This window comes from Mya arenaria, chromosome 5 (assembly GCF_026914265.1).
Source record: "Mya arenaria isolate MELC-2E11 chromosome 5, ASM2691426v1".
Classification (NCBI taxonomy): Eukaryota; Metazoa; Mollusca; class Bivalvia; order Myida; family Myidae; genus Mya; species Mya arenaria.
Genome location: NC_069126.1, coordinates 28,127,539 through 28,150,680, shown reverse-complemented (window position 1 = coordinate 28,150,680; position 23,142 = coordinate 28,127,539). Strand labels below are relative to the sequence as shown.

The following is a 23,142-nucleotide window of genomic DNA, read 5'->3' as shown; positions in this document are numbered from 1 at the left end:
GTGATTTAAGCTTGCTTAAACTTGTTTCGCTGACCATACTTAAATATAAGTACTGCGCGCGCCATTTTTTGAATATAATTTTGGCAGCATTTCCAGGATTGTCAGTTTATATGGTGAATCATCATTTGATTTCGCGACTTTTATATTAATTTAAAAAACCTCCATGTATTTCATATATATTTTCTCTAGCAAGGGGCGTTTATTTTCTTCCATTGCAGGCTCAAGTGGCAGTAGTCACGGATTACAATGTTCATCATACCCAAGCAGCGACAACTATTGGAGGCTTCCAGTTTCAGGCAAAGGGGTAACTTAGTCCAAATAATTGTACGTTGACGGATTTTTTTTAGATTTTTGATATGGCAAATCCTTCACGTACAAATTGTTTAATATCAAAAGTGGGTAGTTGTTCCGATAAGGATTCCGGGTTAAAGCATATAGCGTTTATAAAATATCATAAAAATAAGAAATATTACCAGATAATGTTATTTTATATTAGTTCCGTACACAAAAAATAAATATCCAACGATTATGTTACGATTGTATAACGAGGTTTATCTCGAAGCTTTGTCGGAGGAGGCCGAGTTATTACGATTGTATCGAGTTGTTCCCCTTCGCATAATTGTTGTCTGTGTCAGTCAACTTTCGTTTTATTGGAAAGGTAAACAACTTGTTTTAATGCATTAAATGCTTGTTTAGTGCAAAATAACATTTCACTTACATGGTAAAATATGAATATAACCCTTTATGATCTATTTCAACCATAAAATACTTCACTAAAAACAATTTTAATATTTTTAACCCCCCCCCCCCCCCCCCCCCCCCGTTGTTTTGCACATTCCCGTTTAGACGTTAGGGATTGGAAGAATCCCGTATAACACGTCTATTATTTTAGACTAAGCGGTAACCCTTTGGTTTCAGGTACTGTACATTAGTTCTGGCTTCCATATCGTCAATGTAGTTATTTATTTTTGTATGTTTACTACACACGTCCCAATAGGAAATATATAACGGTGTGCACAGTGACACTGAAGTTCTTTAGCTAATGCACAAGTTAATTGTAACCACTGCCCCCCCACCCGGTCCGGGGAATAACAGGGACTTTTGGTCCAGGCAAGCCCGGGTAAAATCCCAAACTGCTGGTAAAATCCCCGCAAAATGCCCCCGCACCCCAGTGACCCCAGTAAGGCCCATTCCAGGCTAGTTTTGGCGCAGACAAAACCACCGCATTCACTCGGCTTCGGTGCCACCTGAAAGGTAAAAACATTTCACCGGCTTCCTCCCTAACCTCAGGGGTGGGGGGGGGGCCTTGGTTTCAATTGACTGGTGCATAAGGTACACAAATATTTTGAAGGTAGATGGATGAAGTTATGCACCAGTAAAATGTTACCATGCCCCCCCATCCCCCCCCCCCAGGCCCCGGGAATAGCAGGGACTTCAACTTGCAGTCCAGCGAAGCCCGGGTAAAATCCGTCTCGTGGGGACAAACTGATGGTTAAATCCTGACTAAATGCCCCCGCACCCCAGAGACCCTAGGTAAGGCCCATTCCCCTGTATATTTGGCTTCAAGACCAAACCACCGCATTCACCCAGCACTGTGGTGCCACCGGTAAGGTAAAAACAAGGCCCATTTCCCTGGCTATCCTCAGTATACCACTGGAGGGGCTGTGGTTACAATTGACTGGTGCATTATTGGTAATAATACTATTATGACCAAATATTATGCCTGAAAATTCCACTGATTTTCTCTTTCAGTTTTGCAGATGACATATTTAACCAACCTTAAGTCCATGTTAAGTAAAAAAAGCAGCAAGACGAGGGGCTGGAACCCAGGTCATCTCACTAACAAAGCAAGTGTCCTACTGACTGAGTCACCGTACTACTTACACATCTCCTCAACACCAGAATAGGTAACGATGCCATGACATTCTCCCCTGCTAAGTTGGAATTTGTCCTGGAATTAACAGGTGACATGATCTCAAAACCAGGCTGGGGTTGGATATTGAGTTAGTATAAAGTAACAGTTTCTTGTTGGGCCCCATTTGTCATAGGTTGAGAAAAATGTGCAGCCAGACCGTGGCTGGATCCCGGGACCTCTCGCTAACAGGGCGAGTGCCCTACTGACTAAGCTTCTGGACCATTAAAACACCTAGTTTCTATCACCTTATATCCATCTGGATAAACACCTGAAAAGGTAATGATACCAAGACTCTGTTATCACTGAAAACACTGTAAGAGTTATAAGTGCTGTTTGTTAATGATAACCTGGGAGAAAAATTGTGTGGGCCTCAAAACCCCAAGAGCCAAAACACTAAAATGGTGCTTGAACCAACTAGGCTATCCAGGCATCTGGTAATTCTTACCCACACTTACCCATCCTCCCCATATGACACTCTTTGTGCATTTTGGCACTCTCACCTTTAACTTCTGACATTAATAAAGTCATCCTGGGAGGAAATCAAAAGTTCACCCAGTTTAGGGCCTAAACAAGACTTTCAGAACAATAGCGAAACCCTCGAACCAATTAGCATACACTGTAGCATTCTAACCAACTCAACTATCCAGGCAGTTAGTTCTTACCCTTACACATTCTCCCCCCCCCCCTTTTAGACTGATTCAGGCACTCATGCCTTTTACTTTTGACTTCAGTTAAGTAATCCTTGGAGCAAATTGTGTGAATTGTTGAGCTCAGTTATAAGACTGTTAGAATTATTTCAAAGCAATCCAGCCAACTGAGCTAAATGGGCATCTTGTTTTTGCCCACACATAAAACACTCCTCGACCCCAATAACCTATATGGTGATTCTGGCATTTTGCCTTTTACTTCTGACACCGGTGAAGAAATCTTTTATGGAAAAGTGTACCTAGTTGTGGAATCAAAGTCATGACTGCCTGAAAACTCAAAAGCTCAACACTGTATTTTTGATAAGGTATAAATTGTGTAATATAAACTTTTAAAGAATATTGAAACTTGAAAGGGAACTTAAATTGGAGATCAATAAGATAAACTACTTTTTGTTTTATGAAATCATATTTAATTAAGTAATTTTGCTAAATGAAATAAGATACAGTTCTAAGATGTTACGCGTAAGAATTTTTGAGAAACATGGGTCTGCAACTTTCATAGAAAAAGGATTTCTACCCATGTGTATATATATATACATGTAGTATTCATCTTGGCTCCAAGGATGTTTTAGCCAGAGAGGATATATATATGTTATATAGGTACATATCATAAGTTTTAATGTTTTTGATTATGCATGTTTCAATAACTTAATGACTAAGTCAGATACTTAATAATGTTTTATTTGTACTACTTGTTTGCCGTGTCTGTATGTTTAGTCTTATAATTTATGTATAGGAAAGCCACTGAGATATGCAATAGCAACCATGAGAGGAGTCTGCACACTTGGATTGTTTTATGTTCTATTCTGCCAAGAAAATATAAATATGTTACCTTAATGTTTTATGCCTTTGAGAATTTGGGGTTGTCATACATCTATTAATATTCATAGACTATTTTAGAAACAGTATATAAGCAATGTATCTGGGTTTTTTAAGATAGTGTATCAAGACTCAATATACCCTTGATTGTAAGGTATGATTAACCTTTATTCTGTTTTAATATACAATTAAGGATTGTGCTGATGTCTTGTGTGTGATGGACTTTATGGAGAGATGGTGGCAAGCACTGTAGTAAGGGGAATGAGGAGGATGTGTTTTTCTGGAGTGATCAAGTCTATCAGCTGGATGGACATTGGATTCAAGACATATGCCAGCAACAATTAGCAGAGATTGGTGCATCAAGCTTTGACCACTGGTATTTGTTTCAAATATTTAAAAAATCAGCTTGTGTAATTTAAATAATCAGCTTGTGTAAAATATCTGAATATTGTCATTGCCTCAGTGTTGTGAAAGGGTATAAGATGAAAATGTTACGTTGCTGAATTAACATAAAATATTAGACAAAATTCCATTAAATGTTGGCTTTGTTCCATACAATTTATCCCAATTGCTTGATAAATGATGCTACCGGTAGGTTAAGTATGCCTTGTTTAGTCTGTAATATGTTAGTCAACTAAAGACATGATTTCCATTTACTTACTTGTTCATTTGTTGTTCCTATGGAAAACATATTTTTCTGGTTCCTCGTTTTGAGATGACTTTAGTTTTAAAGCCAGGCAGCTGCTGTTGAACCAGAAAGGTACCGGAATGTCCAGGCCACAAGGCAGCCTCTTCAATCTGAAAAAGTGCATTTGGTAACTATAACACTTGTTCTAAATGGAATATACATTTCCTGAATCAAAAGTTTTGATTTATTAATTTTTAAGCATTTTTATCTGATCTTTCAAAACATCCTGCTAATGCATGTGTTGGTTGGTTAATAAAGGATCTTGCATGCATATGTAACCATTTAATACAACAAATTATGAAGTTTTTTATTTTGAGATTCATAACATTTTGTATTTAATAAATACCAACGAATGTAAGATTCTTTGAACATTTAATGCTCAAACAGATTTTATTTCTTTTGTGTAGAAAATTTGAGCTAATTTTTATAAGGCAAAAGAGGTCAACATCAAGTTATTTTACCTTATGAAATAATAAAATCTGATTGTCATGTACCTAACACATAATTTTTTGCCTCAAATCCTGTTTATACTGTTTTTCTTTCATAGTGTTTTCATTAAACTGATTGTTTAAACTTTGTATAATGGCCACAAAAGGAACATTTGATTTAAACCACCAAGGTACAATGTATTGAATGTCATAAATGTTTGTTTCCCAATTATTGTAACAGAAGTATCTATTGTAAAGAGTGCAACAGACTAATGTGAGTCACTCTTAAATCCATGTGAATGGTATATAATCCAGTGCTGGTGTCCTCTTTGAAAGGCTGATCATCTGTTTCAGATGGGCAATGCAACACTGTTTATGAAATAAAATGAGCATTTACATAACATTCATTGATGAAATCATGATGAGCATTTTTGTGAGGTAGTGCTGTTACAATTATGTTTCTGCATGTATATTTGTAGATAAGCAGTATCGAGATCTGGTTAAAATTCTGTTGGCATTTGATGTGATGACAAAGGTGAAGGCAAACAATGTGCATAGCATCTGGATAGTATGTTACAATATTCCTTAAATCCTGAAGTAAAGCGCGAAGATCAAAATTAACCCGGCATAGGAGTATTGATAATGAATAAATTAAACAAGCTTGATTTAAAACTGTTTATGAAGCGAGCAAAATAAACATGATCCTCTTTCGAGGCATAATGAAGTCCTAGTGACCATCAAATGTATACTTGAAATTTAAATTTACATGTATTTTGAAGTATGCTTTAATACCTTTTATATGAAGTGCTGGAAAGAGACATGATTAACATGGAAAGCCTACTTGTCTGCTGGACTATGACCAGAGTAAAGGTAAAAACACCATAATTGTAACTTGTAACAGATTGCAGCAGCATTTAAATTATTGGGATTCAGTTTCCCTACAATTTTAGAAAAAGGTGAAGGCAAAACCAGTGCCATTGTAAATCATGAATATTTGAAATGAAAATGTTGGAACTCTTGTGTCTTTTATGTGCCCACAAAAATGGGGGATATAGATTTGCCCTTGTCCGTCCGTGTGTGTGATTCCGTCCTAATGTTTGTTGCTTATAACTCAAAAACTACTTGAACTTCACCTAAAGTCAAGAAACCATGGTATTATGTTTAAAGAGATGAGGTTTTTAATATTAGGTTTCATTTCCAGCTGCATTTAGTTAAACCATAACTGTGGTGAATTGGCATTACTGGATTCTAGCTCAAAACTATATTACGAAGTGTTATGACATTATAATTAAGTACCCTATATTTTTTCATTGTTAAATGCAACATGGTTTCAAAATGTCCATTACTTCTTTATAGTATTATATTGTAGTGTATCTTTAGTAACACTACATATCTCATAGAAATGCTTTGGTGCATTATGCTTTGTTGTCTTCTATTAAAGTGTTTTAAGTGCATCAGTTACCAATTAAACACCTCATTTTAAAACTCATTTCAAGATCTTGAATGCATTGTTATTTGTAGCAGACATGGTTTGACTGTTCTCTTTGTCCAGTTGTCTTCAAGAGAAGATTTCCTACTGAACCATTTCTGTCGGCGCCATTTACCTGGAGAGGTCAAATCCAACAAAAGAACACTTACAATTCTTTCTGTTATCAGGTATGTTTGATTGTTATTGAGTACCAGATAGTGTAAAAGGTTGTGTTTTTTTATCACAGAATGATCGTTACCTTCAAGTTATGAAATTGTGTAAAAACTTCCATAGTCTTTGACCACTTCATTTCTAAGATAACTAGTTTGGTCATGTTCATATGGCGGCTATAAATAAATAGCAAGAATTTAATACCGCCAACCTCCTTAATTTTTTTTACTCAAATAAAAATGCTGAACTCAGGCCATGCATATCGGTCTTGTTCTGTCTTGGAACAGCTTTAATTCCTACCAGTTGGTGTAGATGTTAACATTCACATGTAAAAGGGTAAATTGTTTGCGAAATATAACTTTTAGTACTCACTTGGTGTTAAGTATATTAATTATAATATTACACTGAAATAAACAAGTATCGTCTATAGAATTAATTTTCCATGGGGTTATAATCTTTTTTAAATAATGGAAAGTAAATTATTGTTGTAGGATGCTCTCTTACTCCCAAATAAGATTTATCACTTTTCATACAATTCTTTAAATATACCAAAACAATGAATAAATGTAGAAAACAATGAAGGATACCAAAATAATTTGAAAGAAAGGTGTAGAAAACATGGTATTTTTACTGTATTAATCGTTAGATCGCGCTTAATCTTTAAGCACTCACCACCAATCATTTAATATATTTGTGTTTCCAGCTATTTAAAACAATTGGTTACAATCTTGTTATCAGTAATAAATATTTTCCATAAATGCATCATTTAGTAAGTTGTTGAAGGTTTATCACTAAAAATAATGTTTGTTATGCATGTGTATGTATTGATTTGGAATGAGAGTGTCACTTTAATGAAATCATTTTGTTACAATTTAAGAACAAGAAATATATGAAGGGCAAAATAATTCAGCCTGAAGTGCACCCTTTCAATAGCCAGTCCAAAGCCTCTAAAAAAAATCATCACCAAGGTTATATGTATTTATCATGTGTTTCCGGTACGGATAGAAAAATCCGACCCGAGGGCACGTGCGTAAGCCGGTAACGAGGCTTGCCTCGCAAAAGCTTCACAAAGCTGCGTTTTTTTCATGAAAGGTTCGCTTTTTGTAAAAAAGCTTCGCTAAACCTTCGTCTTTTGAAAAAAAGCTTCGTCTTTCTGTTTAAGCCATATTTTCTTTAAACAAAAGCTTCGTCTTTAACATAAAAGCTTCGTCTTTTGCATAAAAAGCTTCGTCTTTTTCAAATTTCAAATGGCCAATATTTATTTGAAAAGACGAAGCTTTTCAATTAAAGACGAAGCTTTAAAAGAAAAGACGAAGCTTATTTTTTTGTATCTATTGCTTTGTAGGTGCACTTTTTTGCGTTTTAAGTGAATTATTCAAATAATAAGTCTTTTTTTCTATTAAAAATTCTGCATTTCATCTCAAGTATTCATGTTCAAGTTAAGGATTTCTTTTATCAGCAGTAATTTAATTGTTTCAGTTTATCCATGTGTAAATCTACAGTAACATATTCATCATCAAATTCATACTTTCTATTCCTGATTGAATGAAGTATTCAGTCTCTTGATGAATGAATGAAATATGGAAAAAAAGGGTTGAATCCAAAACTAAATTAATACATGGATGAATGATTGATTGATTGATTGATTGATTGATTGATTGATTGCATAAATAAGTGAATGTGAATGTTTGATTGATTTACTGATTTATTGATTGATTGAGTGGTGGATTGATTGATTGGTTGGTTGATGATTAGTGATTGAATGAATGAATGAATGAATGAATGAATGAATGAATGAATGAATGAATGAATGAATGAATGAATGAATGATTGAATGAATGAATGAATGAATGAAGGAAGGAAGGAAGGAAGGAATGAATAAATAAATTAATAAATTAATAAATTATCAATTAATGATTCAAATAAAATAAAAAAGGATATTTTTAATTAAACAATGCAATAAATCATGATATTATAATATTATGCAAAAAAATAAAATACAGTAACCAAATAAACAGTTATTAATTGCATGTAACTGAATATTCACAGAATTCATATTACTTTAATTTCTTAATATGTTATCATCATAGATCTTAATGCTTTGTTCAATCAGCCATTCCCATGATAAGCCATATTTGTACAACAACCAATCAGAATCTCAGAACCAAATTTAAAATAGAGGCGACCATTTTGTTGGGATTTCAGCAGGAAGGGTTGGATGTTTTTAAAGGAATTAATGAATTTACACAAATAACAACCATTGATAATTAAAGGGATAAATCAAATAAATTTATGATATAACTATCATAAGATCAGATGAGCATGGACTATGATTTGGAATATGACAATCCAATCATTTGATGATTTGTAAAAGAAGACATGCAATACTGGTGAGTTCTTACAATATTATGATTTTATACTTATTTTAGTTGTTTATTAATTACTTAATAGCCTCAGTGACTTTTTTTTTAAAACTATGCCACACTTTAACATGTTGGACTTATATTTCAAAATGATATCCAGCTCATAAAAATACAATGAAATTTATAAGATGTAGTTTTAAAACTCATTGATTTCTTGTTTTTACCCTTATATGGATTGATTAGATTGTACATCTGATAAGAATCATTGTTGTTTTCCAAGGGGTAATAAAACTGCCATCTACCAGATGGCCTACCAGATATTGAAAATTGGATTGATCAATTATGTAAAGTATTGATTAACAATCTGGTAGTTCACACTGTGTAATAACTAATTACTGTTAGGAACCTTTAAATTTAACAAAAAGGCAACATAAGGCAGAGTATGGAAAAAGTCATTTTTCTATGTACATGTAGTTGACAGTTTAAAAAAAATAGTTTACAATTTAGGTATCATACTGAAAGGTTGTTATAATTGCCTCTACACCAACTAATGGGTACATAGAATTACCGGAATCTCCCTAACTACCAAAATCCACCGGAATCTACCGGAATCCCCTGAGAAATAACTTAAATTTAAAACTTAATATTGTTTTAGTTTATATAAATGTTTGGAGGTGTTTTAATTATTTACTACCCATTATATATCATTATGAGCGTATGTACGTACATACTATCTGAAAGGGTACGGGGATTCCGGTAGTTTTCATGTCAGTATACAACGACTATAATGAGTATAAGTCTGTATTTAAGGAATATGGATAAGGATTCCGGTAGTTTACCGCTGATTATGTTATGACCAAGCTACCGGAATCCCCTGTGAATTACTAAAATGACTAAATTTCAATACTATTTCAAGTATTTTAATGCTTGAATATAGAATGAAGTAAGAGTTTTAATCTAAAAGTGACAAGGATTCCGGTAGTTTACCGCTGATTATGTTTTGACCAAGCTACCGGAATCCCCTGTGAATTACTAAAATAACTAAATTTCAATACTGTTTCAAGTATGTTAATGCTTGAATATAGAATGAATTAAGAGTTTTAATCTGAAAGTGACAAGGATTCCGGTAGTTTACCGCTGATTATGTTATGACCAAGCTACCGGAATCCCCTGTGAATTACTAAAATAACTAAATTTCAATACTATTTCAAGTATTTTAATGCTTGAATATAGAAAGAAGTAAGAGTTTTAATCTAAAAGTGACAAGGATTCCGGTAGTTTACCGCTGATTATGTTTTGACCAAGCTACCGGAATCCCCTGTGAATTACTAAAATAACTAAATTTCAATACTGTTTCAAGTATGTTAATGCTTGAATATAGAATGAAGTAAGAGTTTTAATCTAAAAGTGACAAGGATTCCGGTAGTTTACCGCTGATTATGTTTTGACCAAGCTACCGGAATCCCCTGTGAATTACTAAAATAACTAAATTTCAATACTGTTTCAAGTATGTTAATGCTTGAATATAGAATGAATTAAGAGTTTTAATCTGAAAGTGACAAGGATTCCGGTAGTTTACCGCTGATTATGTTATGACCAAGCTACCGGAATCCCCTGTGAATTACTAAAATAACTAAATTTCAATACTATTTCAAGTATTTTAATGCTTAAATATAGAAAGAAGTAAGAGTTTTAATCTAAAAGTGACAAGGATTCCGGTAGTTTACCGCTGATTATGTTTTGACCAAGCTACCGGAATCCCCTGTGAATTACTAAAATAACTAAATTTCAATACTGTTTCAAATATGTTAATGCTTGAATATAGAATAAGGTAAGAGTTTTAATCTAAAAGTGACAAGGTACCGGTAGTTTACCGCTGATTATGTTATGACCAAACTACCGGAATCCCCTGTGAATTACTAAAATAACTAAATTTCGATACTATTTCAAGTATTTTAATGCTTGAATATAGAAAGAAGTAAGAGTTTTAATCTAAAAGTGACAAGGATTCCGGTAGTTTACCGCTGATTATGTTTTGACCAAGCTACCGGAATCCCCTGTGAATTACTAAAATAACTAAATTTCAATACTGTTTCAAGTATGTTAATGCTTGAATATAGAATGAAGTAAGAGTTTTAATCTAAAAGTGACAAGGATTCCGGTAGTTTACCGCTGATTATGTTTTGACCAAGCTACCGGAATCCCCTGTGAATTACTAAAATAACTAAATTTCAATACTGTTTCAAGTATGTTAATGCTTGAATATAGAATGAAGTAAGAGTTTTAATCTAAAAGTGACAAGGATTCCGGTAGTTTACCGCTGATTATGTTATGACCAAGCTACCGGAATCCCCTGTGAATTACTAAAATAACTAAATTTCAATACTGTTTCAAGTATGTTAATGCTTGAATATAGAATGAATTAAGAGTTTTAATCTGAAAGTGACAAGGATTCCGGTAGTTTACCGCTGATTATGTTATGACCAAGCTACCGGAATCCCCTGTGAATTACTAAAATAACTAAATTTCAATACTATTTCAAGTATTTTAATGCTTAAATATAGAAAGAAGTAAGAGTTTTAATCTAAAAGTGACAAGGATTCCGGTAGTTTACCGCTGATTATGTTTTGACCAAGCTACCGGAATCCCCTGTGAATTACTAAAATAACTAAATTTCAATACTGTTTCAAATATGTTAATGCTTGAATATAGAATAAGGTAAGAGTTTTAATCTAAAAGTGACAAGGTACCGGTAGTTTACCGCTGATTATGTTATGACCAAACTACCTAATAAGATATATGAGAATATCAAAACAATTCACGCAATTAGATGTAAATCAATTTTCAAATGTGTGAAATTTATCAGAACTTAACTGCAATAAAATGAATTGGCCCCGGGAAATGACCCACAATAAAATCCCTAATCTGATCGATACTGTGTATTCGCGCTATATATTGGCCCCCAATAAAAACCCTTATCGGATCGATTGATACGAGGACAGATTGACAGGTCATGTTTTGAGCAAAAAAAGAAAGAAATATGGTGCTGAAATCATTTCTTAGGTCGACAAGTTAAAAGCATATGAAAAATTACATTCATTCCACGTTAACAAAGTAACTTTTAAAATCGACCCATGCATATATTTCGACAATAAATAACGTTAAGGTGCGTTTGGGGGCATCTGTGTTTTGAACAATAACTATAATTTCTCAAACCACTCATTGTTTTAGTATACAAATTGTCACATTGCTGTGGCAAAGGAAAGGGCAATCAAATTCTGGTTAAAAATTATGCATAAATGGCGACTATCCAATGAATTATATGTATCTCGATCAGTGTAATAATATTAATGGCCATTGAGACTACGAAGAAATCTGTTATAAACCATTTAGGATTAAATTTTCGTATTGATAATTTTGATGTAACTGCCGAATACTTTCCTCTGTAAAAGTGAATTTTTTTTCTTCATAAATAAAAAGAATTCATAACCTCGCTTATTTTTGTTTACCCCATTATTGATAGCTGATGGGTTGTTTGTTAATTAAGGCCTGTTTGAACCCACTGCCTTCAGTTGAAACCTTATTCTTTCGGATAAAATAAAGAAAACCAACTTTTTTGAAGTTACAATGGGTGCCAAATCTTCTTCAATATATTAAAGCTTAAAAACACCCCAAACAACATTTAAGTATAGTTTAATTATTATTTCTCAGGGGATTCCGGTAGCTTGGTCAAATCATTATAATCGGCAATCCGACCTGCAAACTACCGGAATCCTTGTCACTTTCTGTATATGGAAATATGATTATAAAGGTGCACCTCTTAGTACATTACATATATTAAAGCTTAAAAACATCCCCAAACAACATTTAAGTATAGTTTAATTATTATTTCTCAGGGGATTCCGGTAGCTTGGTCAAATCATTATAATCGGCAATCCGACCTGCAAACTACCGGAATCCTTGTCACTTTCTGTATATGGAAATATGATTATAAAGGTATACCTCTTAGTACATAACATATATTAAAGCTTAAAAATACCCCAAACAACATTTACGTATAGTTTAATTAGATTTTGGTACCAAAAACATTTCAGTAAAGTTTAATTATTATTTCTCAGGGGATTCCGGTAGCTTGGTCAAATCGTTATAATTGGCAATCCGACCTGAAACTACCGGAATCCTTGTCACTTTCTGTATATGGAAATATGATTATAAAGGTGCACCTCTTAGTACATTACATATATTAAAGCTTAAAAACATCCCCAAACAACATTTAAGTATAGTTTAATTATTATTTCTCAGGGGATTCCGGTAGCTTAGTCAAATCATTATAATCGGCAATCCGACCTACAAACTACTGGAATCCTTGTCACTTTCTGTATATGGAAATATGATTACAAAGGTATACCTTTTAGTACATTACATATATTAAAGCTTAAAAACATCCCCAAACAACATTTAAGTATAGTTTAATTATTATTTCTCAGGGGATTCCGGTAGCTTGGTCAAATCATTATAATCGGCAATCCGACCTGCAAACTACCGGAATCCTTCGGCTTGTCACTTTCTGTATATGGAAATATGATTATAAAGGTATACCTCTTAGTACATTACATATATTAAAGCTTAAAAACATCCCCAAACAACATTTAAGTATAGTTTAATTATTATTTCTCAGGGGATTCCGGTAGCTTGGTCAAATCATTATAATCGGCAATCCGACCTGCAAACTACCGGAATCCTTGTCACTTTCTGTATATGGAAATATGATTATAAAGGTATACCTCTTAGTACATAACATATATTAAAGCTTAAAAATACCCCAAACAACATTTACGTATAGTTTAATTAGATTTTGGTACCAAAAACATTTCAGTAAAGTTTAATTATTATTTCTCAGGGGATTCCGGTAGCTTGGTCAAATCGTTATAATTGGCAATCCGACCTGAAACTACCGGAATCCTTGTCACTTTGTGTATATGGAAATATGATTATAAAGGTATACCTCTTAGTACATAACATATATTAAAGCTTAAAAACATCCCCAAACAACATTTAAGTATAGTTTAATTATTATTTCTCAGGGGATTCCGGTAGCTTGGTCAAATCATTATAATCGGCAATCCGACCTGCAAACTACCGGAATCCTTGTCACTTTCTGTATATGGAAATATGATTATAAAGGTGCACCTCTTAGTACATTACATATATTAAAGCTTAAAAACATCCCCAAACAACATTTAAGTATAGTTTAATTATTATTTCTCAGGGGATTCCGGTAGCTTGGTCAAATCATTATAATCGGCAATCCGACCTGCAAACTACCGGAATCCTTGTCACTTTCTGTATATGGAAATATGATTATAAAGGTGCACCTCTTAGTACATTACATATATTAAAGCTTAAAAACATCCCCAAACAACATTTAAGTATAGTTTAATTATTATTTCTCAGGGGATTCCGGTAGCTTGGTCAAATCATTATAATCGGCAATCCGACCTGCAAACTACCGGAATCCTTCGGCTTGTCACTTTCTGTATATGGAAATATGATTATAAAGGTATACCTCTTAGTACATTACATATATTAAAGCTTAAAAACATCCCCAAACAACATTTAAGTATAATTTAATCAGATTGTGGTAGATTCCGGTGGATTCCGGTGGATTCCGGTAATAAGGGGATTCCGGTAATTCTATGGTTATCAAACATGACATGAAGGGTGGGCCTGACCAGTATATGACCCCTCTTGACTTTGGGGGTCATTGGACGAAGGTCAAGGTCACAGTAACGCAAAAAAATCAACAAATTTTCTCCCAGTGATATCTCAACAATGCCTGAACCTATGATCATCAAACTTGACATGGAAGTTGGGCCTGGCCAGAAGGTGACCCTTTTTGATTTTAGGAGTCATCGAGTCAAAGGTCAAGTTTACAGTGACCTTGAATGCGAAAATGTTTCGAGTGATAACTCGACAATGCCTGCACCCATGGCTCTCAAACTTGACTTGATGTTGCGTCTGATCTGTACATGACCCCTTATGATTTTAGTGGTCATCGGGTCAAAGGTCAAGGTCATAGTGACCTTGAACGAAAAAATCTTGTCTGTGTGATAACTTGTCAATGCCTGCATCCATTGCCCTCAAACTTGACATTTAGATTTTTTGTGACCAGCTGATGACTCCTAAAAGGTCATGGTCCTAACACACTCTGTCCTCACACTTTGAATGGTCATAATCTTAAAACTGTCTCAACGGCATCCAATGTCAGTGACAAACCAGCTGTCATTTCGGTCCATGCATATTTCATTCAATTGTCCATATAATCCTGACAACATGGCGCTCAGGGAGCATAATGTTTGACAAACATCTCTTGTTATTAACCAGGTTTTCAACGAAAACCGGGTTATTAGAATGAGGTTGTCGTTGGGCGGGCGGGCGGACGGACGGGCGGGCGGGCGTCAAACATTGGTTTCTGTTCAATAACTTTAGTTAGCATTGATAGATATTGATGAAACTTGGTGTGTAGGTAGCTTATGGGAAGAGCTAGCTTGGGATTGCTTTTGAGGGGGGTGGGGCTAAGGTCAAGGTCACTGTTACTAAAAATAGAAAATGGTTTCTGCCCAATAACTTTAGTTAGGATTGATAGATATTGACGAAATTTGGTGTGTAAGTTGCTTATGTGAAGAGCTAGCTTGGGATTGCTTTTGAGTGAGGAGGGGCTAAGGTCAAGGTCACTTTTACTTAAAATAGAAAAATGGTCAAGGTCACTGTTACTTAAAATAGAAAAATGGCTTCTGCCCAATTACTTTAGTTTGCATTGACAGATATTGATGAAACTTGGTGTGTATGTAGCTTATGTGAAGAGCTAGCTTGGGATTGCTTTTGAGGGGGGTGGGGCTAGGGTCAAGGTCGCCTGTTACTAAAAATAGAAAAATGGTTTCTGCCCAATAACTTTAGTCAGGATTGATAGATATTGACGAAAGTTGGTGTGTAGGTAGCTTATGTGAAGAGCTAGCTTGGGATTGCTATATAGGGGGAAGGGGCTAAGGTCAAGGTCACTGTTACTTAAAATGGAAAAATGTTTTCTGCCCAATAACTTTAGTTAGCATTGACCGATATTGATGAAACTTGGTGTGTAAGTTGCTTATGTGAAGAGTTAGCTTGGGATTGCTTTTGAGTGGGGAGGGGCTAAGGTCAAGGTCACAGTGATCTTGAATGGTAAAAGGTTGTTCTAGTGATAACTCGACACAGCCTGCACCCATGGCCCTCATACTTAACATGAAGGTTGGGCCTGTCCAGTAGATGACCCCTATTGATTTAAGGGCACATCGGGTCAAAGGTCAAGGTCACTGTGACCTTCAAGGTCACTGTGACCTTTAATGATAAATAATTTTAAAGCTTGTCCGAGTGATAACTCAACAATGCCTAGACCTATGGTCATCAAACTTGATATGGATGTTGGGCCTGACCAATAGATGACCCCTATTGTTTTTGGGGGTCATCGGGCCAAAGGTCATGGTCACAGGCACCTTGAATGGTAAAAGGTTGTCCGAGTGATAACTTGACAATGCCTGCACCCATGGCCCTCATACTTGACATGGAGGTTGGGCCTGACCAGTAGATGACCCCTATTTTTTGGGGGATCATCGGGCCAAAGGTCAAAGTCACAGTGATCTTGAATGGTAAAAGGTTGTCTGTGTGATAACTCAACAATGCCTGCTCCTATGGCCCTCATACTTGACACGGAGGTTGGGCCTGACCAGTAGATGAGCCCTATTGTTTTTGGGGGTCATCGGGCCAAAGGTCAAGGTCACAGTGATCTTGAATGGTAAAAGGTTGTCCAAATGATAACTCAACAATGCCTGCACCCATGGCCCTCAAACTTGACTTGGAAGTTGAGTCTGACCAGTACATGACGCCTATTGATTTTAGGGGTCAAAGGTCAAGGTCACAGTGACCTTGAAAGTAAACCCGACAATTCCTGGACCTATGGTTATCAAACATGACATGAAGGGTGGGCCTGACCAGTATATGACCCCTCTTGACTTTGGGGGTCATTGGACGAAGGTCAAGGTCACAGTAACGCAAAAAAATCAACAAATTTTTTCCCAGTGATATCTCAACAATGCCTGAACCTATGATCATCAAACTTGACATGGAAGTTGGGCCTGGCCAGAAGGTGACCCTTTTTGATTTTAGGAGTCATCGAGTCAAAGGTCAAGTTTACAGTGACCTTGAATGCGAAAATGTTTCGAGTGATAACTCGACAATGCCTGCACCCATGGCTCTCAAACTTGACTTGATGTTGCGTCTGATCTGTACATGACCCCTTATGATTTTAGTGGTCATCGGGTCAAAGGTCAAGGTCATAGTGACCTTGAACGAAAAAATCTTGTCTGTGTGATAACTTGTCAATGCCTGCATCCATTGCCCTCAAACTTGACATTTAGATTTTTTGTGACCAGCTGATGACTCCTAAAAGGTCATGGTCCTAACACACTCTGTCCTCACACTTTGAATGGTCATAATCTTAAAACTGTCTCAACGGCATCCAATGTCAGTGACAAACCAGCTGTCATTTCGGTCCATGCATATTTCATTCAATTGTCCATATAATCCTGACAACATGGCGCTCAGGGAGCATAATGTTTGACAAACATCTCTTGTTATTAACCAGGTTTTCAACGAAAACCGGGTTATTAGAATGAGGTTGTCGTTGGGCGGGCGGGCGGGCGGACGGGCGGGCGGGCGTCAAACATTGGTTTCTGTTCAATAACTTTAGTTAGCATTGATAGATATTGATGAAACTTGGTGTGTAGGTAGCTTATGGGAAGAGCTAGCTTGGGATTGCTTTTGAGGGGGGTGGGGCTAAGGTCAAGGTCACTGTTACTAAAAATAGAAAATGGTTTCTGCCCAATAACTTTAGTTAGGATTGATAGATATTGACGAAATTTGGTGTGTAAGTTGCTTATGTGAAGAGCTAGCTTGGGATTGCTTTTGAGTGAGGAGGGGCTAAGGTCAAGGTCACTTTTACTTAAAATAGAAAAATGGTCAAGGTCACTGTTACTTAAAATAGAAAAATGGCTTCTGCCCAATTACTTTAGTTTGCATTGACAGATATTGATGAAACTTGGTGTGTATGTAGCTTATGTGAAGAGCTAGCTTGGGATTGCTTTTGAGGGGGGTGGGGCTAGGGTCAAGGTCGCCTGTTACTAAAAATAGAAAAATGGTTTCTGCCCAATAACTTTAGTCAGGATTGATAGATATTGACGAAAGTTGGTGTGTAGGTAGCTTATGTGAAGAGCTAGCTTGGGATTGCTATATAGGGGGAAGGGGCTAAGGTCAAGGTCACTGTTACTTAAAATGGAAAAATGTTTTCTGCCCAATAACTTTAGTTAGCATTGACCGATATTGATGAAACTTGGTGTGTAAGTTGCTTATGTGAAGAGTTAGCTTGGGATTGCTTTTGAGTGGGGAGGGGCTAAGGTCAAGGTCACTATTACTTAAAATAGAAAAATGGTCAAGGTCACTGTTACTTAAAATAGAAAAATGGTTTCTGCCCAATAACTTTAGTTAGCATTGACCGATATTGATAAAACTTGGGTGTGTAGGTAGCTTATATACAGAGCTAGCTTGGGAATGCTTTTGAGGGGGTGGGGCTAAGGTCAAGGTCGCCTGTTACTAAAAATAGAAAAATGGTTTCTGCCCAATAACATAAGTTAGCATTGATAGATATTGATGAAACTTAGTGTGTAGGTAGCTTATGTGAAGAGATAGCTTGGAATTGCTTTTGAGTGGGGAGGGGCTAAGGTCAAGGTCACTATTACTAAAAATAGAAAAATGTTTTTCTGCCCAACAACTTAGTTAGAATTGATGGATAGTGATGAATCTTAGTGTGAATATAACTTATATGAAGCTGCAGATTGAATTTGCTCATACAACAAATTAATTGGCTATAATTTCTGATTGCCCATAACAAAAACCTGGTTTCGTCGCATTGCGGCGCTTCTAGTTAACTTTATATCTGTGTTAAGTTAAAATTGATCACATTCTGATTTTATTTTTTTAAAAAGACGAATGGGATGTCGCAGATAATGCTGATCTCTCAAATTTATATTTGAAAATACTTTTATTCAAGGATGTTCAGCAAAATCTTGGACCAGTAAATAATATGGTAACAAGAAAAATAGCTAAGAGATCAAAATTAGTGAAATATAAAGTTACTTTTATTAAGTTTAGTTCCAACCTTCATCTTCTGCATGTTTTCCAAACGTATGGTTATGCTATATAATACAGTATCAAAAAGGTCTTTAATGGCTAATTTTTAGGAAAATGATACATAACTGGTTTTAGTTCCAACCTTCATCTTCTGCATGTTTTCCAAACGTATGGTTATGCTATATAATACAGTATCAAAAAGGTCTTTAATGGCTAATTTTTAGGAAAATGATACATAACTGGTTTTAATAAAAGAAATGCTAGTCTCATGTTCTGATTGTCTCACAAATAGTATTTCACAATACATGACCACTTCTTGTCCAATTCCCAAAATCCATCAAAATTCATGTTTTTTTACCCATTATTACCCAAAAAATCAGGTCAGACACAGCATCTATAGGGTACAATGTAAAGATGGGTATTAGTTGAACAAGTTCCCATAGTTGTATCAATAGCCATGATGTTCTCCTTGATCCTAAGGAGAAATAATAATCCAGCTCTGGCATTCCCTTAATGTTAATGTATGACACTGTTTGACTTGACAACATTTCTTTTCATCTTTTTTACCAGGGCTTCCATTAAGAATTTGAAACTGGAAGTATGAACTTCCTGTCAATCAATTTTGGAAGTTTTACACTGAAATGTGGAAGTTTTAAGTCCCCCGAATACAATATCCTTTTCAACTATTTTTCAACAAGTACATTGAAAATCTAATAATTTGCAACTTTAACTTGCCAAAATCACAGACTTATATTGTAATAATTCATTTTACTTAAACAATTAAACTGATTGAAATTGTGACCATAAAAGTAATATTGACAAAAGGGTTTGAATTTTGAAATTCCAAGCTTTCAACTTTGGAAGTTTTCTTCAAAATTATGGAAGTTTTTGTACTTCCAAAGAATCATTTTTGGAAGTTTTAACCCATTTCTAGGGAGTAATTTACTTCCAAACTTCCTTTAACGAAAGCCCTGTTTTAACCCTAATGATTTTATATTCAGGGACAGATTCACTGGAAGACTGGCTGGAATATCTTCCAAAAAACGACTCAACTCAGATACCACTGATTTAAGTTTCTTGTTCAAAATTCCTTGGAAGTTTTTTTCTTTAGTTTTTTATTAGTGCAAACATGAAAATAAAACGTATTTTCCATCAATATTTCATTCCCAAATGTGAGAAATATTCAATTTCTTTTTAAGAGAATCTAGCTGAAGTTGTTTGATTAGGACTATCAGGACATATATAGCTTTTTTCGATGACCACCAACTAAATGATGACAAATGATGATGCGGGTGATGATGATCCTGTTGAAACTAATGCCAATTTTGATCCTGAAACAGGTCTATGTATGTTTAAGTGTGAGAGCAACATCCTCAAACGTGATGGAATTATTTGATCAGGCAGTCTGATGGTTCATTGAAGGGTCCCTTTTTCTATCTGGATATGCCAGACAATACAGGCTGCTGTAGATCTAGATGGTTGAAAAGGGATTATGATTTGTAAAAATGTAGGTTTAGTTGGGCAGCTTATATGAACATTATTTCAGACAGCCATGTGATATTTGTAGGTATGAGCCTAAGAGACTGCTGTGAATGTTCCAGAGTAGGCATAGGTTCCTGTCATAAAAAAAATCACAGATATAAGTACACCTGACAGTTTTAAGCTCGACTATTCAAAGAATAAGGAGGGCTATACTACTCGCATCGGTGTCGGCATCGTTTTAGGACAAGTTGTGTTTTTTAATTATAAGTCCAATACCCTTCATTCAGTTTACTAAATACTTGACACAGTTGTTAAGGGCCATCACATAATGAGGTTAGATAACTCTATATTATCCTATATACAAGTTATGGCCCCTGATTGACTAAGGAACCTAGGTTAAAGTTTTAGTGCAAGTTGGGATATTTATTAATAACTTTTATACCCTTCATTCAATTGACCTAATACTTAACACAATTGTTCAGGACCATCCCACAATGAGGTTACAAAACAAGATATTATCATTAATACAAGTTATGGCCCCTGATTGACTTAGGAACATAGGTTAAAGTTTAAGGGCAAGTTCTGATTTTAATAAAAAAAACTTCTTTTTTATCAATTGACTTAATCCTTAATGTATCCAATTATTTTAGCTAGTTTTGACATAATGTGATCAAGCTTGGTATAAAGGAAGAGTTTATGAATACCTTTCATGGGATTGGGTTTGAGGCCCCTAGAATGAAGGTCAAGGTCAAAGTTACTATTAATAGAAAAAAGGTTGGTATTTAAAAACTTAAGTAAGGGTTGACATATTGTGAGCAAACTTGGTATATATAAAGAGCATATAGAGACCTTTCATGAGATTGTGTTTTGAGCCCCCAAGAGTTATAGTCACTGTTTACTTTTTAATTTGAATTTTTATTGCTTTTGACAGGCACATATATCATTATTGTATTCACTTTTAAGTCAAGGTGGCATATTCGAATGTGCTGTCTTATGACAGCTCTTGTGTACAGACACAGCCAAACCTCCAGAGGCAGTGTTTTATGACTTTGCCTGTAACTTACAAGAATATTGTAACATACAAAAATACTGCCTCAACAGAGAGAGTGGTTAATACATCTTTTCTGATTTCTTTAGAATCTGGATGAAGCTGTTGAACTGTTCACAAATTTCAGAATGTACACTCTCAATTCTCTGAAGTCAAGAGCTTCTCAAAGAAGTAGAGCATTTGTGCCAATAACCATGAAAAATTCATGAACAATTCTAGGAATTGTCTCATGGTTTCTGCTGCATTTATTCGTTTGGTTCAGTTGGAGGGCACACTTCTGCTTCCAGCCATGCCAGTGAGAAAGGTCAACAAGTCCTGCCAGATGTTCCAACAGAAATACATGACGTCTTTGGACTTTAATGTAAGTAAATAATTACTAACATGGTTATAAACTTAAAGTTAAGAGCAGGAATATGTAATATATAATAACATAAGTAAAATGTTGATTGTTAATAAAACTGTGAGTTCATATATTCTATGAATTGTATGCCTTCCTCTTTCAGGTTTTACGCAGACTTTCTACAGCATATTCTTGCAATCCACTTGTGCTAGAATGTAGAGAAACTCATCCTGAAGGCTAACTATGAACAGTTTGAGGGAAATACCAGCTTGCTCCATCCTGACAGATCCACATATCAATAGGGAATGCATCGAGCCGAAACAATGTCATCAAACTTTAAACACCTTTCATAAACTACAGTGTATATGGTGATCTGCACATCATCATTATACACACTCTAGAGACTTTACAGGAATTTGTTTATCATTAAAGTCAAACATCAAGGAAAGATTTGGAGTTTGAATAGTCTCCTAAGTGCCTGGTAAATTGTATTGTATTATATCTAATGCAATGATGAATGACTGGGAAATATGTGGTCTAAATATTTGCAAATAACCCTTTGTTCAAAGTGTTGTAATTGATGGCTATTGCATTTAAACATTTAACTCCTGGGGGAAGGTCCTTGTAATTATCCCCCCAACAGAAGTAAATTGACACTTTTGGTGTCCAAATTAGCGAAAAAGACACTGCCATATACTATTAAAGTAATTGCAGTTGCCCTGTAGTTTATATGTTTTATTGGACTAGCCATTTGAAGTCCTGTATTTGAAAAAAACAGCAAAAGAAACATTTCTAAATATTAAGAAGGCAAAGACTATGTTAACACTGTAAATGTTCAGGTGATGAATTCCAATATTTGTTGCAATCTTTTTGTTTTGATAATGTGAGGACTGGTAACAATGTATTACTACAGAAATCCAAACTCTGTTAAGTTTAAAGATGATTACATCAAAAGAACGATTGAAATAGTCAGGAATTGCCCATTTCTGTCAAGGGCATTCATTGTCCTATGAAATGTAATTAAAGACAGGGCCTACAATAAAAAGTTAAGGAAATATATGGCAAGATAACTCAAATGTAACAGTACTTACACATACACGTTCACCTTAAAGCTGCACTCTCACAGATTGAACATTTTGACCAAAAACAATTTTTCTCTTGGAACGAGCCAATTTTTGCGAAAATCCATGGAAACCAGTTATATAAGACTGCTGACAAAAAATAAGATCGCATACTAGTATTTTTTATTTAAGTTTAAAAATTGATGTTTTATGCATAAATTTTCGAACAGAAATATAAAAATCTACAATCTGATTTTTTGTCAGCAATCTTATATCATTGCTTTGCAGATATTCATGCAAAAAAGCCTTTTCTAAGACAAAAAATAAAAAAAGTTGTAAAAATAATAATAATAATAATAATAATAATAATAATATCTTTATTTTAAGAAGGTGACATATTAAGATCATGTACAAAACTACAGAATCTTATTTTC

The 23,142-nt window shown here is 34.9% G+C and overlaps 1 protein-coding gene and 1 long non-coding RNA gene across 2 annotated transcripts in view; one reads left to right on the top strand and one right to left on the bottom strand.

The window, feature by feature from the left end:
• Positions 1-23,142, bottom strand: part of LOC128233974 (uncharacterized) — an 80,484-nt gene that overhangs the window by 12,523 nt on the left and 44,819 nt on the right. The window lies entirely within an intron of this gene.
• LOC128233976 (uncharacterized) lies at positions 1,822-22,830 on the top strand. The gene is made up of 8 exons (XR_008260830.1): positions 1,822-1,907; positions 3,635-3,817; positions 4,175-4,256; positions 5,037-5,125; positions 5,363-5,427; positions 6,110-6,213; positions 21,570-21,668; positions 21,811-22,830. It is a non-coding gene; the product is annotated as an uncharacterized LOC128233976 (long non-coding RNA).